Source organism: Stomoxys calcitrans, chromosome 3, assembly GCF_963082655.1.
Source record: "Stomoxys calcitrans chromosome 3, idStoCalc2.1, whole genome shotgun sequence".
NCBI lineage: Eukaryota > Metazoa > Arthropoda > Insecta > Diptera > Muscidae > Stomoxys > Stomoxys calcitrans.
This window is the reverse complement of record NC_081554.1, coordinates 68,365,907-68,386,090: the sequence shown is the minus strand read 5'-3', so window position 1 is coordinate 68,386,090 and position 20,184 is coordinate 68,365,907. Positions and strand designations below refer to the sequence as shown.

At 39.9% G+C, this 20,184-nt stretch overlaps 1 long non-coding RNA gene across 1 annotated transcript in view; it reads right to left on the bottom strand.

Annotated features, from left to right (window-relative positions):
* Positions 1–923: 923 nt before the first annotated feature.
* The window catches only part of LOC106086135 (uncharacterized), a 91,855-nt gene continuing 72,594 nt past the window's right edge, over positions 924–20,184 (bottom strand). The window contains exons 2-3 of the long non-coding RNA XR_001221079.2: positions 1,076–1,107; positions 924–1,008 (exon numbers count right to left, since the gene is read on the bottom strand). This is a non-coding gene — a long non-coding RNA (uncharacterized LOC106086135). The remainder of the gene's footprint in view (positions 1,009–1,075; positions 1,108–20,184) is intronic.

Here is a 20,184-nt window from a genome sequence, read left to right as displayed (position 1 = left end):
CCACACATTTTCGGCTGCACCAAATAAACGCTCGGTGACAAGACAAATTATTAAGAAATAAATTATCATCGTTGAAAAATATATTTTTAAATTTATGAAATTTATAAATACATGTTACGAACAACATGATACGGTGTCGGGGAAAAAACGCATTAAAATAAATTCAATGAGACATTTATTTTTAAAAATCCATAAAAAATATGATAGGTGCTCAAAAGTACCCATCGACCAGCAAGTAGGGAATAGCAGCCTAAATGCAGCAGCTTCGGCAGATAACATGCCGAGATGAATGAGTTCTTATATGGAGGCTATCATAAGCGTTTCAGTCATGATTTACTATCGCAAGCTGTGTGCAACACATGTGACATCTGTTTATGGCTTGTCTTTCCACCAGCGGTAAGCTAGCGAGTGTTCTACGATATTCCCTTTCCCCATGTAATGGCTGTTAGGCCCATGCGAAAGATTAATAAGCCAATAATAAGTGCGGGTTAGCGAGGAATATTTTCGCTTTCCTTCAGCGCCACATTTCACTTGTGCGCAGAAGTTCCCTTGCATTTGGCCGTGACAACTAGACGCGTCGTGTTCATAGTGGCAGTGGGATTGGGGTTGGGGTGAACCCCATTGATTATACCTATCGGAGAAACTCTATTAGTGGCGGCGGAAGTATTTTCCCAACTGTGAAAGTAAGTCGACATAATTTCGGTTAAAGTCTGCCTCTTTTCCATTCGTTTTTGTTTTTGTTGTTTGTATAGGGATTTTTCTTGTTGCTGTTTGGCATTTGCGTTTTAGCCTGAATGGACTTTCGATGAGAACTCCAAACTGAGGCGGCGTCGGCATCCTTTGTGTATGATTTCTGCTGGGCCACATGAAGCATGCAACATTTGTTTATTTATTTCAATGAGCCGCAACAATTGATAACGTATGTCAGCGATCAGCTATGTCCATGACTACTTTGTTGTCGTATATCCTCCTACCAAAGTAGAGGGCAGGCTGGGGGACGTATGCCTCCTAAAATGAAAGCTTGCTGATATTGACACACAAAACCCACCGACAATACGAGGAAATAAAGACTCACATGTGCGGATGATTAGTGGGTGAGAATTCCTGCTGCAAAAAAACAGGGAAAAGTTAGCGTGGGAAATTAATATGGCTTAGAGACGGCAAAAACTCAATGGAATTTATAAGCTGAAGAATTATTATCGGCTAAAATGTTATGGAACGAACAAGTTCATAGGTATTAAAATCGGCTGAATTGATATTCGGACCCTCCCCTTTTTGTTGTTTAAACCGGGCGATTGGATGTGTATATCTATGGAAATATAAAGGGTGATTTTTTACTCTTTATATTTCAACATAAAATTCAGAAAAATTCATGAAATCTTTATTTGCATCGATAGTGCGGCCCATATAATTTTATGTTTGATGGTTATTTCATGCAAATATTAACCGTGACTGCGCCTCAAAACGTCCATCCGCTTAGTCCAATTTTGGCATACTCTTTCCAACATTTCGGCCGGTATCTCTCGAATAAATGCTTCAATGTTGTCTTCCAATGCGGCAATTAAAGCGGGCTTATCTGTATAGACAATTGACCGGTCCCGAACGTGAAATAAAATGTTCACCGAACACTTCTCACATTAAGTCCATTGTTAGTCGTGCTGTCTGGCATGTGTCACCGTCATGTTGAAACCACATGTCATGTAAGTGAAGCTCTTTAATTTTGGACAAAAAAAAAATGTTGGATATCATCTCAAGGTAGCGCTAACCAGTCACAGTAACTTTACGATTCGCTCCATCTTTGAAGAAGTACGGTCCGTTGATGTGACCAACCCATAAACCGCTCCAAATTGTGACTTTTTTATACCCTCCACCATAGGATGGGGGTATACTAGTTTCGTCATTTTGTTTGTAACTCCTCGAAATATTCATCCGAGACCCCATAGTGTATATATATTCTTGAGCGTCATATCATTTTAAGTCGATCTAGCCATGTCCGTCCGTCTGTCTGCCGAAATCACGCCAACTTTAGAAGGAGTAAAGCTTGCTGCTCGCAATTTTGTACAAATACTTCTTATTAGAGTAGGTCGTTTGGGATAATAAATGGGCCATATCGGTCCATGTTTTGATATAGCTGCCCTATAAGCTGATCTTGGATCTTGACTTCTTGAGTCTCTAGAGGGCGCTATTTTTATCCGATTTGGCTGAAATTTTGCATTAGGTGTTTTGTTATGAATTCCAACATATGTGCCAAACATGGTTTTAATTGGTACATAACCTGATATAGCTGCCATATAAACCGATCTGGGGACTTGATTTCTTTTGCCACTAGAGGGCGCAATTCTTATGTGATTTGCCTGAAATTTTGCACGATGTGTTTTTTTATGACTTTCAACGCCTGTGCTAATTGTGGTTGAAATCGGTGTATAACCTGATATAGCTGCCGTATGAACCTATCTTGAATCATGACTTTATGAGCCACTAGAGTACGCAACTTCTATCCAATTTGGCTTCAATTTTTCCAACAACTGTGCCAATTATGGTTTAAATCGGTTCACAACCTGATATAGCTATCATATAAACCGATCTGGGTCTTGACTTCTTGAGCGTCTAGAGGTCCGATTTGGCTGAAATTTTGCACAACGTGTTCAGTTATGACTTTCCACGACTGTGCTAAGTATGGTTCAACTCGGTCCATAACCTGATATAGCTGTCATATAAACCGATCTGGGGTCTTGACTTTTTGAGCCTCTAGAGGACGCAATTCTTATCCGATTTGTCTGAAAGTTTGCACGACGTGTTTTGTTATAACTTACAACGATTCTGCTAAGTATGGTTCAACTCGTTGCATAACCTGATATAACTGTCACAAAAACCGATCTGGGTCTCGACTTATTGAGCCTCTAGATGGCGAAATTCCTATCCGATTTAGCTAAAATTTTGCAAAAGGTGTAACGTTATGATTTCCAATAACTGTGCCTATTATGGTTCAAATCGGTGTATAACCTGATATAGCTGTCATATAAACCGATCTGGGTCTCGACTTATTGAGCCTCTAGAGGGCGCAATTCCTATCCGATTTGGCTGAAATTTTGCATGAAGTGTTCAGTTACGACTTTCAACGACCGTGCTAAGTATCGTTGAAATCGGTGCATAACTTGGTATAGCTGTCATATAAACCGATCCGGGGTCTTGACTGTATGAGCCTATAGAGGGCGCAATTTTCTTCCGATTTGTCGGAAATTTTGCATAAGGTGTTTTGTTATGATTTCCAACAAGTGCGTTAAACATGATTTTAATTGATGCATAACCTGAAATAGCTGTTATGTAAACCGATCTGGGGTCTTGACTATTTGAGCTTCTAGAGGACGCAATTCTTATCCGATTTGGCTGAAATTTTGCACGACGTGTTCCGCTTTGACTTTTCACGACTGTGCTAAGTATGGTTGAAATCGGTCTGTAAACTGATATAGCTGCCATATGAACCGAAATTGAATCTTGAATCTTCTTTTGCCACTAGAGGGCGCAATTCTCATCCGATTTGGCTAAAATTTTGCATGAGATGTAACGTTATGATTTCCAATAACTGTGCCTATTATGGTTCAACTCTTTACATAACCTGATATAGCTGTCATATAAACCGATCTGGGATCTTGCCTTCTGGAGCCTCTAGAGGGCGCAATAATCATCCGATGTGGCTGAAATTTTGTACAACGTCTTCTCCCATGACCTCTAGCATACGTGTTAAATATGCTCTGAATCGGTTTATAGCCTGATACAGCTCCCCTATAAACCGATTTGCCTTTTTTGGCTGAAATTTTGCACAAAGATTTTTTCTGTGGTCTCCAACATTCAACATTTCCCTTATTCGATTTGGCTGAAATTTTGCACAAAGATTTTTTCTGTGGTCTCCAACATTCAACATTTCCCGGTATCTCTTCTAAAAAGAGATTGCGGGAAAGAACTCGACAAATGCCATCCATGGTGGAGGGTATAAACATTCGGTCCTGCCGAATTTAGCACGCTTTTACTTGTTAATTTATATATCATTGAGCAACTTGCTGTGCAGTAATGGTTATTGCCCTGTTTCATCGTTAAGAAAGAGATGTCGGTGGGCTGGAGGATGGGTGAAAGACTACCAAACATGACATCATGAGTTCCAATTTCCCCTACCTACAAAACAAATAGAATTGAATTTAAAGCATAATATGTCGAGAGAAAAACCCGAGGGAGAGCAGTTAAAAAAAACGAATATCCAAGTAAGCACCCGAACGACGAAGCACGCGTACATCAATTTTTACTTTTGGAAGCATAACATAAACTGGACAATAGCCTCGACACCAACTTTGGTTGTCACAACTAAAGTTGCGGTTGGCAAAAAAATGGTTAAGGCAGCAAATTTGTTTTTGTGTGCTTAGGAGCTATATAGGTGAGTGCTCAAAAAGTTAAATCGGGAAATTCTATTCTAATTCTAAGTCGTTTCAGTCATGTCCGTCCGTCTGTCTGTTGAAAGTACGCCAACTTTCGCAGGAGTTATGATAGGCGCTTGAAATGTTATACAAGTATGTCTCATTAGTGTGATCGGTTGAGATTGTAAATGAACAAATTCGAACTATACAAATCCCATCATAACTCCTGCGAAAGTTGGAGTGCTTCCAACAGACAGACGGACGGACAGGTCTAAAGCGACTTGGTATGTCAAGACGATTTAGAATATGTGCTTACACTTTGTTGGGTCTCACATCAATATTCCAATGTCTTTTAAAACCGATTAACGAATATAGTATACCCCCATTCTATGGTGCAAGCTATAAACATTATTTTAAAATACCACCACTTTAACATCATATTATGTTGCCTAGAAAAAATAGCAAATACAAATATACAAAAACAGTAATGTCGATATTCAATATTACCCTTATATAAAAATGTTGACAGCATATTTAATACCACTTGCCCTTTCAGTCTTTTTTTTTTTTTTTTTTGATTTATGGGCCTTTGTTTATATTGGGTTTTATGCTATTAATTCCATTCATTTCTCATTAATTAACTCAACTAATATTTACTTTTGTTCTTGTGACAAAGTACATGCTCTTACAAAAGTTTTATTGTTGGGGGCGGCAACCCTTTCATTAATATCCACCGCCTAATGCAACAACCCCCTTTGAAGCCATATGCATCCTGCCACTAATGCAGTTTGGGATGAGACACACTTTTCTAATTACTCGCACAACGTATTCATACATTGTACGTTTAGCTTATTTTGGCTACTCACGCACGCTTCTTTAATGCGTCCGTCCGTCTGTCCGTCCTTGGCGTAGATGACATAATTGAATAACCCTAGCAAAGTGGATTTCATACAAGTAGTACAGTGAAAATGGTAGCAATATATTGTAGCAGACGAGTGGCTGTCGGTGGTCTCTGCTAGAAGTTTGGAGCACCATGGGTCGTTATGCTTTTAAATAAAACATTAAAATTAAGGCTTAAAGTGAAAAAAAACACAAGAGATCCTTTATTTGGCTCTTGTAAAATCTCTCGATTTCGGAGAAAACAAAAGTCGATCTTTTATGTTTTTATGGTGGTCTCATCGTCTTTTTCCTGTTATTTAGACTACAGTGACATTCAATGCAGACTAAAGAAGAGGGAGAAGACGGTCACCCACGTCCAAAAAGCCTATTTACTGAAGGATCATTGATTGAGAACATGCAGATAAAGCTTTAATGAAAAGAGGTAGCTACACACGCTCTGATGGAAAAAATCAATAAGAACAAAACTCATATTGCCCGAATTAAGGAGCCATGTACGACCCGGAAAAAAGTTTCTGGACAAAACCATATCAACTATCAATTATTTAAAGCTTATACTGGTACTCGGCCGAGGACTGGCGTTATTTGTAATAAAAATTTTTTAATTATATATATTTTCCCTAGAAATATACAAACAGTGATGAAAAGGAAGATGGTGAAGCATACATACTTCACATTATCTTATTTTTGACTTTCCAACACTGCCACTCATGTCGGAGCTGCAACGGTTGGTGGGGAAGGCACAACCGACAGGAAGTGAGGTACTAATAGGGTGCGATGACAACTCTAATCATCTTTCTTGCGGTAGTGCCAACATTAATAAACGGGCGCCCTGGTAGAATTCTTGAATACTAGGGACATGGAAGTGAGTGCAGAGACAACGGAGGACATGTTGAGGATTTTAATGAAAAAACAAACTCATGGAGACACAGGAATCTTGTAATCGAAGGCTTATGATTACGGAATTTATTGTTAAGGAAACCCTGAGGAGCTTCTATCCATTTGAGTCATACGGACCTGATGGAATATTTTCGGCGTTACTAGAGAAATAGGTCAACTATTTGGCGAACCATCTGGCAACGATTTTTACAGCGTTCTTGGAACTTGCATATACTATGAAAGCCTGACAGGAAGCAACGTTGGTATTTAAACCCAAACCCGGCAAGGCAAGTTATGCGACACCAAATTCCTACAGACCTATAAGCTCTACATTCTTTGTGTCCCAATCATTATCATGGTAATGATTAGGACATCCAGCGATCTGCTCAAATACAAAAAGTATTCACATGTCAAGGGAATGTCTCTAGAGAATGCCTTGCACGAGGTTGTGCATAAAATAAAAAAATCCTTCGGTGCCTTAGCATATGGTTTAGAGACTGGATAAACCATATGCTAAGGAGCAGGTGGATGAATTGTGGGGCCCATGACATAAATGTAAGAGAGAACGTGGCACAGGGCACGGTCCCGGGGCACATTTTATCGTCACTGCTATGGGTGACCACCATAAATAATCTGCCACAGATGCTGACTGTGGAGGTAATTGAACCCTTCTGCTATGCAGACGATGTTATAATACTTTTAACCGGTAAATCCGAACAAGCTATGCTAAAATTGCCGAAAGGGTCTTGTAGATGGCATACGACTGGGCTGGACATAGGGATCTCAATTTTAACCCAGAAAAGTTCCTCAATATAATGATTTCGATATCTGAAAAAGTCAAATACTGAGAAATGATCTTGGATAGGAAATATGATTAATAGGAAGTGTTATATTCAGGAACGTACCGAGAAGGTTCACAAATGTTGGGCAATATGGGAAAAAATTATGATAATATCTTTATGCGTTACGATTTTATAGCTACTCAGTTAAATGCCATTTTCAAAATAAAAAATTTAGCCAGACATCGAGAAAAAGAGTGAGAGTCATGGATAACGAGATAAATTAGACAAGAGACTGACGCTGGAAACGTTACATATCGTCAATACAACAACTAGACGTATGAACTACAAAGCAGACACAGAGATGTGCGAGTAACGACAGACTGCTTATAAAACGACAGACTGCTCAAAACAGGCAACGACCGACGAAGATGGTTTTTATACCCAACATCATCTTAGGATGGGCGTATACTAATCTAATCATTCCGTTTGTAACAGTGCGAAATATTCGTCTATGACCCCATATAGTATATATATTCTTAATCGTCTCGACGTTCTGAGCCCATCTAGCCATGTCCGTCCGTCTGTCGAAATCACGATAGCGGTCGAACACGTAGAGCTAACCGTTTAAAATTTTTGCACAGATTGCGTTGAAGATTGCAAATGGGCCATATCGGTTCATCTTTGGATATAGCTGCCATATAAACCGATCTACCGATTTGATTTCTTGAGGCCCTGAAAATCCGATTTGGCTGAAATTTGCACGTAGTTTTCCGTTGTGACTTTCAACAACTGTGCCAAGTACAGTCCAAATCGGTCAAGAACCTGATAAAGCTCCCACATAAACCGATCTCCCGATTTGATTTCTTGAGCCCTTACAAGCCGCAATTTTTGTCCGATTTGGCTAAAATTTTGCATGTAGTGTTTCATTGTGACTTCTAACAACTGTGCCAGGTACGGTTTAAATCGGTCTATAACCTGATCTCCCGATTTGACTACTTGAGCCCTTACAAGAAACAAGTTTTGTCCGATTTAGTTAAAATATTGCATGTAGTTTTGGTTATGACTACCAACAACTGTGCCAAGTACGGTCCAAATCAGTCTTTACCCTGATATGGCTCCCATATAAACCGATCTCCCGATTTGAATTCTTGAACACTTACAAGACACAATTTAGCTGAAATTTTGAATGTAGTGTTCTGTTATGACTTTCAACATATGTGTCATGTACGTTCCAAATCTTATAAGAAAATAAGATTCGGATAAGTATTGTCCCCTCCAGTGGCTCAAGAAGTCAAGACCTAAGATCGGTTTATATGGCAGCTATACCAAAACATGGACCGATATGGCCCATTTACAATCCAAACCGACCTACACTAATAAGAATTATTTGTGCAAAATTTCAAGCGGCTTTATTCCGTCGAAAGTTAGCGTGCTTTCGACAGACAGACGGACGGACATGGATAGATCGACTTAAAATATCATGACGATCAAGAATATATATACTTTATGGGGTCTTAGACGAATATTTGGAGGAGTTACAAACAGAATGACGAAATTAGTATACCACTATCCTATGGTGGATGGTATAAAAAGTGACACTGGGCCGGCCACGGGGCGGCATTTTATCGCCACTCCTATAGGTGACCTCTATAAGTAACCTATTACGGATGCTGACTGAGGAGGGATTTGAACCCATCAGCTACACAGACGATGATATAATGCTACTAAGAGTTAAGGATCCGAATCAACATACAAAATGACCGAAATGGTCTTGCAGATGGCATACGACAGGGCTGGTCACAGTTAGCTCAATGTTAACCCAAAAAAGGCTGAAATTCGTCTGTTCACGAGGAAGACGATGGTGGGCCAATTTACCACCACCACGTTTCCTCAATAGAACGATTGCGACATCTGACAAGCAGTGATATTGAACAGCAAACTGAATTGGAAGTGTCACATTCAGGAGCGTACCGAGAAGGCTCATAGATGTTGTGCCCTGTGCAGATGGATCGTAGGCTCGAAAGGGCGCCTGAATCCGAGGAGAGTCCACTAACTTTATAGTAGAGTAATTGGACCAGGATAATAAACCTAATCGAAATAGCCTAATCGATCCTTCTGAACAACGTGATTCTGTTGAAAGAAAGTTTATACTTTACTAAAATACATAGTTTTTGTTTTATATAAATCTAGTGGATGCAGTCCGATTTAGGGGCGTGGGCGACAAACAGCGAAACAGTCGGTAGTCGGATCGTGAGGGGACGAGGCTATTACTGAAAGGAATTAAGAAGGAGGTCAGTATAGCTTTTGATGCCATAACGGAACCCATTGGACTGCGAGCTCACTTATGCTGAACCGGTGCAGCAAGTGATGGGCATGTAGAGAAGATAATGAGACGTTGGAGCATTTCCTATGTCATGCTAACAGCCACCGGCACTTAGGTGGAGACACGATACCAGACATGAACCAACTTAGGGGAGTGATTTGGCTTCCAATCGGATACCTAAGACGACATGTGAAGTCGAGCACGAGCTACTGGTGCCAGCGGCACAGTCTTGAATTGACGGAACTTTGGTATTGCCATCTTGGAAGCTAATGCTACACAGATAGTTCAAAGTTAGAGGACAGATTTGGGCTGGGGATCCTCATTGAAAACCCAGGAACTGATCTGTGTTGCCTTCATAATACAGCCCTGCAGGCGGGGTTACAGGTGATTATGGAATTCGTGAGGTGGTGGACAGTAATCTGGTCATCAGGGCAATAACAACCAGGACGGTAGGTTAGGTAAGGTTGAAAAAAGGGTGCAGATTTTAATCCGCCCCATTCCACTATGGACATACACCTAAGCCAGTAATCGGCTTGTTCTGCGCTCTAAAAACTGTAAAGTAACCTCTAAAAAGAAAATTTTAAGTTAGAAATTCCGTGCTACTTACAAAATCCTTAATTGTTTTCAATACCATTCCCCCAAGTTGGTTCATGTCTGGTATGAGTGTAAGAAGGGGATCAACCCCTTCTCTGAGGCCATAGCGGAGTAAAAAGGAATGAAAGGGCAGACGGTTTGACAGTGAAGGCCAAAGGACTGCCGCACAGTGGTGCCAAATAGAAAAATCTTGGAAATAACGGATAGAGGTATGAACACAAAACTTTTGAGGCGTCTTCCAATTAATATGCAAAATTTGGGGGTCCTAGTTGATCCATGGGGCTTGATATTTGGCGAACTCGAATATGTTCAATTTTGTATTGCTTGCCAAAGAATAGAAAGAAAATGATCTCCGGTATTTCTGAAATTGTGAGACTGTTTGTAAAGCGATACAATTTTTTTTGACATCGCTAAGAGGGTTGCAAAATTCTACGATTATTTAAAAAAAATGTGCAAATTGTTCCTTCATATTAAAAGTTATTCGCTTCAGAATCAAAAATGTCCGCAAAAATCAAAATTTTTATTTTTTTTGCAAAAAAAGTAACATAATTATTTCCTTCATAACTTGTTTATTATCACCACCATAGGATAGGGGTAAACTAATCTAGTCATTCCGTTTGTAACACCTCGAAATATTCGTCTAAGACACCATAAAGTATATATATTCTTGATAGCCTCGACGTTCTGAGTTGATCTAGCCATGTCTGTCCGTCTGAATGTTGAAATCACGCCGCAGTGTTTAAAATATTGAGCTGAAACTTTGCACAGATTCTTTTGTTGTCCATAAGCAGGTTAAGTTCGAAGATGAGCTTAGTCGGACTATATCTTGATATAGCCCTCATATAGATCGATCGGCCGATTAAGGGTTTTAGGCCCATAAAAGCCACATTTATTATCCGCTTTTTAGGCCCTTCGACAGCCCTCTTCAATTTGACCTAAATCGGTTCAGATAAGGATATAGCTGCCATGTAGGTCGATCTCTCGATTTAAAGTCTTTGCCCCATAAAAGGCCCCGTGTCGTTTATGGTTCAGATCGGTTTATATGTGAATACTTTCGATAAAGCTGTTATGTGTGCATAAATTATGCATTTTTCACCGAATTATGACGAAAGGTGATTTTCATATATATGGTAGGTATCAAAAGTTCGGCCCGGCCGAACTTAACGCCTTTTTACTTGTTTTTACATTTTTTGAGCATGACAACTGAAATATGTATATGTATGAAACTCCTAAATGCTTATGTTTACTTTGATGTAGATTATTAAAAGTTCAACATTGTTTGATTTTGCTGCTTAACTACGAGTACATATGCTTTATGATACACCATCTATAGCATTCAGATATGACAGGTTGTAGGCTTTCTATCCATTCATAGAAAGTAAATTACCCATTGTGCAAACATTTCTGCATTAACTATGAATATGACTGGCGGCACGAGTTATGAAGTTGTTTACTTTCATGTAGTTCCGCGGTCTCTATTTGCATTTCGATGTTTGTTATGAAACGTCACAACCCCTAGTCTAGATACAGATATGTTTGCTTGCGCTAGCACCATCGCCACCACCACCTCTGCCATATGTCATAATGTTTGTCAATTTTTTTTTGTTATCATTTAGCAAATGTTTGACATTTAACACCATTACTGTTTTGACTGTCAGCTATTTTCAAATTGTGTTGTTCAAATAGAAACAATTGTCGTAATCTCGTAGCCTACGAAGTAGAAATATATAAAACTCAAGAATATCATTTGGGATGGAAAGTATATAGATTTAGAATATGGATTTAATGGAAGATATTTTAATTTCCAAAGATTTTCAATTTAAAACTTTTTAAAAAAATTAATATTTCAAAAAATATTTTAAGTTCATCATGCAATAAAGTCATTACAGTCATAATAAAATAAACCCTTAACTTTTAACTGATTAGGTGGTGGACAATTTTACACCCTGGACCCAGTTTTGTTTAACAACTCCCTTCTTGCTCAATTTTTCGATCCAGTTCTCTGTGTATCTTCTCATTTTATTGTCATGGTTAGACCGATGTGTTTTGGTCGCTGTAAGTGCAACATATGCGGAGTAATACATGTGCTGGTGTAAAATTTATCACACATCTACGTTTGTGATATTTTTCTTTGAATCATTTTTCCCACCACCTCGCCATTAAGATAAGTATTCAGAAGAAAATCAAATACCCCACGTCACGTTTCAAAGAGTAAATTCGGTGGTCGGCTTGTATTGAAGCTATATCAGGTAATGGACCAATTTAACCCATAATTGCCATGAGTGATGGAAATCTTAACGGAAGTCATCGTACAAAATTTCAGCCAATTGGGATAAAGATAGCGACCTCTAGAGGCAAGAAAGGTCAAAAAGATCATGAAAACAATATGTCTTTGAGTTCAGTAAAAGGCCTTAGAATAATATTTTTGGATACTTTAATCAGTTCGAAAGTAAACCTGAAGCGAAGAACAAGTGATTGAATATCAAATTATTGCCGGTAGACGCAGAAATAGCAAAGAGTATCGAAAGCGGCTTTGTAGTCAAGAAAGAGATGGTACGTGTTGATTTGTCCTTCTCGGGCACAATTATCTCATTGAATTTAGGTTTTAATCTTTCACACAATATGCTCGATAGTATATTGTATGCGATGGGGAGGGGACTTATTCCTCTGTAGTTGGCACATTCCGTCTTGTCTCCTTTCTTGTGTACGGGACATAGTATGCTGAGGTACCAATCACCGGGTACGCGTTCTCCGGTTATAAATAGTGCAACGGGTAACCCGTCGGCTCCTGCTGCCTTGTTGTTCTTCAGTCGTTGCACTGCTACTTGGACCTCATTGGAGGTAAACATTCTATACCATTATCATTGATTGATTCTGCGGTATCCTCTTCGCCGCCAACGTCGGACACTAGCAGTTGGGTAAAATGTTCTTTCCATATCCTCAGCATGTTATGTGTGTCAGTTACCAGATTTCCTTCCTCGTCTCAGCAGGAGGATGTGCCTGCACCAAAGCCATCGGTTTGAAGTTTAATTCTTTGGTAGAATTTCCGGAATTCATTCTGACTCTCAATTCGCTCAGTCAGTTACCAGATTTCCTTCTTTGTTTTTGCAGGAGGATGTGCCTGCACCAAAGCCATCGGTTTGATGTTTAATTCTTTGGTAGAATTTCCGGTCTTCATTCTGACTCCTGTACATCTCAATTCGCTCACACTCACGTCTTCCCATTTCCATTTTCTTTCTGCAGAATAGACGTTTCTCCTCTCTCCTTTTCTCCCGATACCTCTTCTTCATCTGGCGCGTTGCTATTGATTGCAGGGTTGCTCTAAATGTCGCATTCTTTGCTTCAGTAGCATATCGACACTCTTGGTTGTACCATGGGTTTCTTGGAGGAGGCTTTCGGTACCCAAGTACGGATTTCGCGTCATTTTCCATGGAGTGGGCAATGGTTTGCCACTGCGCCATTATATCATCGGAACAAGGAGTGCTTTCATCAAGCAGTTGGGTCAGTCGAGTGGTGTATGCCACTGCCATCTGTTGTGTTTGCAGCTTTTCTATGTTAAGATTCCGTGCAGTGTCAGATCGTACTTTCCTCGCCATGTTCAAACGGGTGCGAACCTTTGCTGCAACAAGGTAATGATCCGAATCTATATTCGCTCCACGAATCGATCGTACATCTAACGCGCTGGATAAATGCCTTCCATCTATCTCAACGTGATCAATTTGGTTCCTCGTATTTTGATCGGGTGACAGCCATGTGGCTTTGTGAATATCTATGGATTTTGCCGCTCGAAATCTATCAGCCATTACTGGACGTTATCTCTAAACTTTCCGACTGTTGGACCAAAGATATCTACCTTCCCTATTTTCGCATTAAAATCTCCCAGAACGATTTTAATATCATGGGCGGGGCAGCGGTCATATTTTCTCTCTAGGCGCTCGTAGAAAATATCCTTGATCTGCTCGTCCTTGTCCCAAAACGATTTTAATATCATGGGCGGGGCACCGTTCATATTCTCTCTCTAGGCGCTCGTAGAAAGTATCCTTCGTCTTCTCGTCATTGTCTTCCGTCGGGGCATGGGCTCAAATAAAAGGCTGATGTTGAAGAATTTGGCTTTTATGCGGGTTGTGGCTAGCCTCTCATCCGCTGGAGCAAATCTGGAGACAAGGTGCTTCAGTCTCCGACTAACCACAAATCCACAGCCAAATTCGTGCCTCGTGTTACGGCAGCTATAGTATAGTTCGTTACCGTTTGGTGTTGTAATGACGCCATTGCCAGTCCATCGCACTCCTGTAAGGCGGTAATAACTGCCTCGTAATTCTCTTCTGCCAGGGCTTATACTGCACCTTCTCTAGAGAGAGTACGGACATTCCAGGTGCAGATCCGCAAATCATGGTCTTCTTTTCGTTTACGTGGGTCGTCAACGTTGGGAGGGGATCCGTTTTTCCTATTCCTTTGTTTATCATAGTAGTTCTCTTAGTTTTCTGGGGGCGGGTTACTGGCCCAACGCCCCAACACATCAATATTAAGTATCTGTGCAAAATTCCAAGAAGCTAGCTCTACGCGTTCGACCGCTTTCGTGATTTCGTCAGACAGACGGACGGATGTGGCTAGATCAAATCAGAATGTCGAGACGATCCAAAATATATATACTTTATGTGGCCTTAGACGAATATTTCGAGGTGCTACAAACGGAATGACTACCATCATCCTATGGTGGTGGGTATAACAAAATGTGTCACAAATGCAATTTCTCTAGGAGAAACAAATACTTTGACCGGCATAACGGAGTCCTATGGAAGTTTCTGTAACAGGTAAGTTTTAATTGATTTATAGTCTTTTCGATAAAAAAGTACTGTACCACTATCCCTGATTGAACCGATTGGTACTACGATATCCCTGGTAACAGGAGTTACATAGACTTCTATACGGATGGTACCAAACTAATCGACCAGGTGGGCTTTGGGGTGTACTCTAAAGATCTAGAACTGGTCATATCGAAAAGGTCACTCGACCACTGCAGTGTGTATCAAGCGGAGATCCTTGCAATTAAGGAAGTGGTGGAATGGCTATAATGTCATTACGGATTGGCATAAATATCTTCTCAGACAGCCAGGCAGCCATTAAATCCCTAGAGAACGTATTTATAAACACAAAAACCGCCCTCGACTGTCGCAGATCTCTGAACGAGATGGCTGAACAGTTCAAAATTTACCTGTTCTGGGTGCCGGGCCACAGAGATATCCCAGGGATATGTAAAGCGGATGAGGTTGCGAGACTACGAACTACCTTACACAATACAGGGAAACTGGAATCTGTGGATATGCCTCTAGCGACATGTAAGTTAAGTTTATCGGACCAGGCCCTAAGGACAAAGAATGAAAGATGGTCACAAAGAGGGAGCTGTGAGCAATTTAGAACTATGTGGCCTTATGTAGACTTGAAGAGGTCTACCGCTTTGCTGTCACTGGCTAGAACAGAAGTCTCAGTCATTATGTTCGTTGTGACAGGTCACTGTCTAACCGCAAAACATGCTGACCGACTGAAGGTTGTCAGCAACGACTTTTGCAGAAGCTGTGAGGACATCGAAGAAGAAGAGACTATAGAAAACCTTCTGTGTGTGTGTCCCGCATTGGCAGTCAGAAAGAGTTCCACTTTAGGTTCTCATTTCTTTGAGAACGTGTCTGATTTAGCGGATGTGGACATTCGAAAGTTATTGGGCTGTTTTAAAGCGATCTGGATGGTTCAACGGTAGGAAATAGAAGGCATCTTCCTTCCTCTATTCCTGTGGTATCACAATGGACGAAAACGTCCAAGTGAGTCTGATGGCAGACTGCCATTTATACCTAACCTAACCTATGGTATTTTATGTTGATATTTTTATTAATAGATCCCGGAGGCCACCGTAGCGCAGAGGTTAGCATGTCCGCCTATGACGCTGAACGCTTAGGTTCGAATCCTGGCGAGACCGGAAAAAATGTTCAACGTTGGTTTTCCCCTCCTAATGCTGGCAATATTTGTGAGGTACTATGCCATGTAAAACTTCTCTCCAAAGAGGTGTCGCACTGCGCCACGCCGTTCGGACTCGGCTATAAAAAGGAGGCCCCTTATCATTAAGCTTAAACTTGAATCGTACTGCACTCATTGATATGTGAGAAGTTTGCCTCTGTTTCTTAGTGGAATGTTCATGGTAAAAATTTGCGTTTTGCATTAATAGTTCCCAGGAACCAACAAAAATATATAATTTGCTTTCATTCCATTCGCTTTTCTTACCAGCGAGGTATTTGTTACCTCCCTAAAAACCCTTCTCATGTTGTCCTTCTCCTTTCAAAAGGAGAAGGTGATGAATAATATCGGCTACACTAAAAACACGAAGGAGAAGAAAAATCCACATTCTTCAAAACCCGCTATGTGGGTGAGGAGTTTGCATACTTAGAGATGGGCGATGGGTAAATACCCAAAAGGTATTTACCCAGTAAATTGGGTAAATACTCGGGTATTTACCCGTTTATTTATAATTGTGCAGATATCTTGAATATAAAAATAATATTCCAAACAAGTTTTGCTGATTTCGTATTCTTTGTATATAAGCCATACTTTCTGATCTCATAAAATCGGAATATAGTTCTATATAGCCGCTATATATACCGATCTCAAGTCTTAAAATCTTGAGGCAATAAATTTGGCACTGTTAGTTTTGGTAGACCTCTACTCATTTCTGTATAGTGTGGTGCAGATAGGACAATATTTGGATATAGCTGCCCTATAGACCGACCATCCGATCTTCCGATATTGGGTATTAAGGACATAAATGATCCATTTATTACCCGATTTCGATAAAAATTTGGCACAATAAGTTCTGGTAGACCCCAACCCATTCCTGTCTAATGAGGTCCAGATCGGACAATATTTGGATATTACTGCCATAGAGACGGATCTGGCGACACAATGTATTAAGCCCATAAAAGGAGCATCCTTCATCCGATTTTGATCAAATTTTAAACAATGATTTTTGATAAACCTCTACACCTTTATGTTGAATATCGTCCATATAGCTGCCATAGAGACCGATCTTCCGATATAGAGTGTTGAGCCTATAAAAGGTGTACTTTTCAGCCGATTTTCATGCAATTTGAAACATTGAGTTTTGATAGACTACTACACTTTTCTGTTGAATATCATCCAGATCGAATCACTTTTGGCATATTTGGATATTGCTACCATATCGGCCGATCTCCCGATAAAGAGTATTGAGACCATAAATGGGCATATTTTATACGATTTTAATGAAATTTGAAACTGTGAGTTTGTTGTGATAGACTACTACACCTTTCTGTTGAATATCGTCAAGACACATGGACTACATCTACTTTGCTGGGTCGGAAATTAATATTTCGAGGAGCAGCAAACGGAATGACCATATTAATATGCCTCCCCATGGTGCTGGCTATAAAAACTAGAAAAGAACAAAAGCAAAGAATGCTGATAAATTTCATATTTTTAGGATGACTATCAAGTAATGCTTAAAAAAAATGTTAAAAAAGAAAATATATATAAATAATCATTGCGATAAGACTGACAATAGTATGTCAACCAACATATAATCAAGGCTTTTATGGGAATCTAACAAAAATACCGATGTATGAAACTTTGGTCATGGAGGAAAGACGCTCACTTTCGCAGCATCTTCGCCTACTTCACAAATTAACAAATCGTTTTGATTGGTGCAAGTGGCAATAGGAGGGATTATCACTAACCACTCGTGTCAAACATGACACATAATTTTACAAATTTATTTGTTTTGTGTTGGAAAAAATGGGAGCATAGATAAGAATAATTGTTTGCTCTATACGTCAAAATTGCAAACTAATTTGCTGCACGCTTAACATTTTTAATCGGAAATCACAAGTGCTCTAGAGTGGGAATTTCGGTTAATGATTAACCATGGGGTGTGGAACGTATAAAGTATGGAAAAGAATGATGCTGTACGATAATAATTGGACCTGAGCACTGCAAGCTGTGGTATTTTTCTGATTTGCGGTATACTCATAAAAATGCGATGTTGGTATCTAACGCCACCGCAATTGTTGCGATACGATACTCAGCACACTGATATGAGTGGCGATCGTATATATACTCATACATTAATATCCATGATTAGTGTACCACCGCCTTTAACAATGTCATTGTCCATGATAATGTTATGAGTGAACGTAAGATGAGGCATCAACACAATACATTGACTGAAAACGTAATTGCGGTGTGGTTTTTGCAACAATGAGGTTTTTGCAACAATGAATATCGTCCAGATCGGACCATATTTGGATATAGCTGCCATACTGACCGATCTCATAACAGGAGATCGGTTTATGTGGGAGCTATATCATGTTATAGACCGATTTCAACCGTACTTGACACAGTTATTGGAAATCATAACGGAGACCTACATTTCAGCCAAATCGGACAAAAAATGCTGCTCCCAGGGGCTCAAGAAGTCAAATCGGAGTATTGGTTTATATGGGGGCTATATCTAAATCTGAACCGATATGGCCCCATTTGCAATCCCCAACGACCCATATCAATATTAAGTATCATGATTTCGACAGACGGACGAAAGAATATCGAGTCGATGAGAAATATAAAAAACTTGATGGGGTCTTAGACGAATATTTCGAGGTGTTACAAACGGAATGACTAGATAAGTATACCTCCAACCTATGGTGGTGTGTATTATATGTCATTCGAGAACGGATAGAGATAAGTCTTTGAATTGTGAAACGGTTATAACTGAGTTTATCGAGATCATGTACAAAACTTCCAGTCTATTGGTAGTCAAGGCGTCTCTAGTTGTTTGGTCCCCTAGGCATTTCGAAAAATTTGTCGGGCTGCCAAATTTCCATTTGTGGTCCGAATTTAAAAAATCTTTCCTTGCTCGATAGTGCTTAAAAATCCATACTGATATATAATTTCTGTACGACATTATATTCATTTATATGTATTTATTTTTGGCTTTAAAAAAAAAAATTTATCTGCAAAATTTCTTTTTTATACCCTCCACCATAGGATGGGAGTATACTAATTTCGTCATTCTGTTTGTTACTACTCGAAATATTCGTCTGAGACCCCATAAAGCGTATATATTCTTGATCGTCGTGACATTTTATGTCGATTTACACATGCCCGTCCGTCCGTCTGGCGAAGGCACTATAACATTTGAAGGAGTAAAGCTACGTGCTCCTATAATAGTGGTTGGCTTCGCTACCTCCCTTTTTGGTGTAGGACTTCCGAAAACCTAGGTGAGTTTATAAGATTATGAAGTTATGTAATAATTGCGTATAAATTTTCAGAAATCTGACCCTTTTGTAAAGAAAGTACCAAATAGTACCAAGAACAATTATACATTTATAGTCAAGGTGTACCTGTATACAAATTTTGAGAGCTTTAGCTCACTCGGTAAAGAAAGTACCATTTTGTACGTTTGAGTACCTAGGTTAGGTTAGGTTAGATTTAAGTGGCAGTCTGCCATCAGACTCACTTAGACGTTTTCATCCATTGTGATACCACAGGAACAGAAGAAGGAAGAAGCCTTCTAGTTCCTACCGTTGAACCATCGAGATCACTTTATAAAGCCAAATAACTTGCGAATGTTCACATCCGCTAAATCAGACAGATTCTCAACCTTCTGACTGCTAGTGCGGGACACACACAGAAGGTGTTCTATAGTCTCTTCTTCTTCGATGTCCTTACAGTTTCTGCAAAAGTCGTTGCTGGCAATCTTCAGTCAGTCAGCATGTTTTCCAATAGAGAGTGACCTGTAATGACTGACACAATGATTGAGAGTTCTGTGAATGATAGCAAAGCGGTAGACCTCTTCAAGTCGAGATTAGGCCACATAGTTTTGGAATGTTCACAGCCCCCTCTTTGTGACCATATATCATTCGATGTCCCTCGGGACTGGTCCTGGCTTACCCACAGATTCCAGTATTTCAGCAAGTTCGTCCGCTTTACAATTCCCTGGGACATCTTTGTGGTCCGGCACCCAGAGCAGGTGCATTTTGAACCGTTCAGCCAAGTCGTTGAAAGATCTACGACAGTCGAGGTCGAGATTTAGTGTTCAGAAATACGTTTTTCAGGGATTATTTAATGGCTGCCTGGCTGTCTAAGAAGATATTTATGCCAATTGTCGTAATGCCATTATATCTTAGCCATTCCACCACTTCCTTAATTGCAAGAATCTCCGCTTGATACATACTGCAGTGGTGGGGTCACCTTTTCGATATGAACAGTTCTAGATCTTTAGAATACA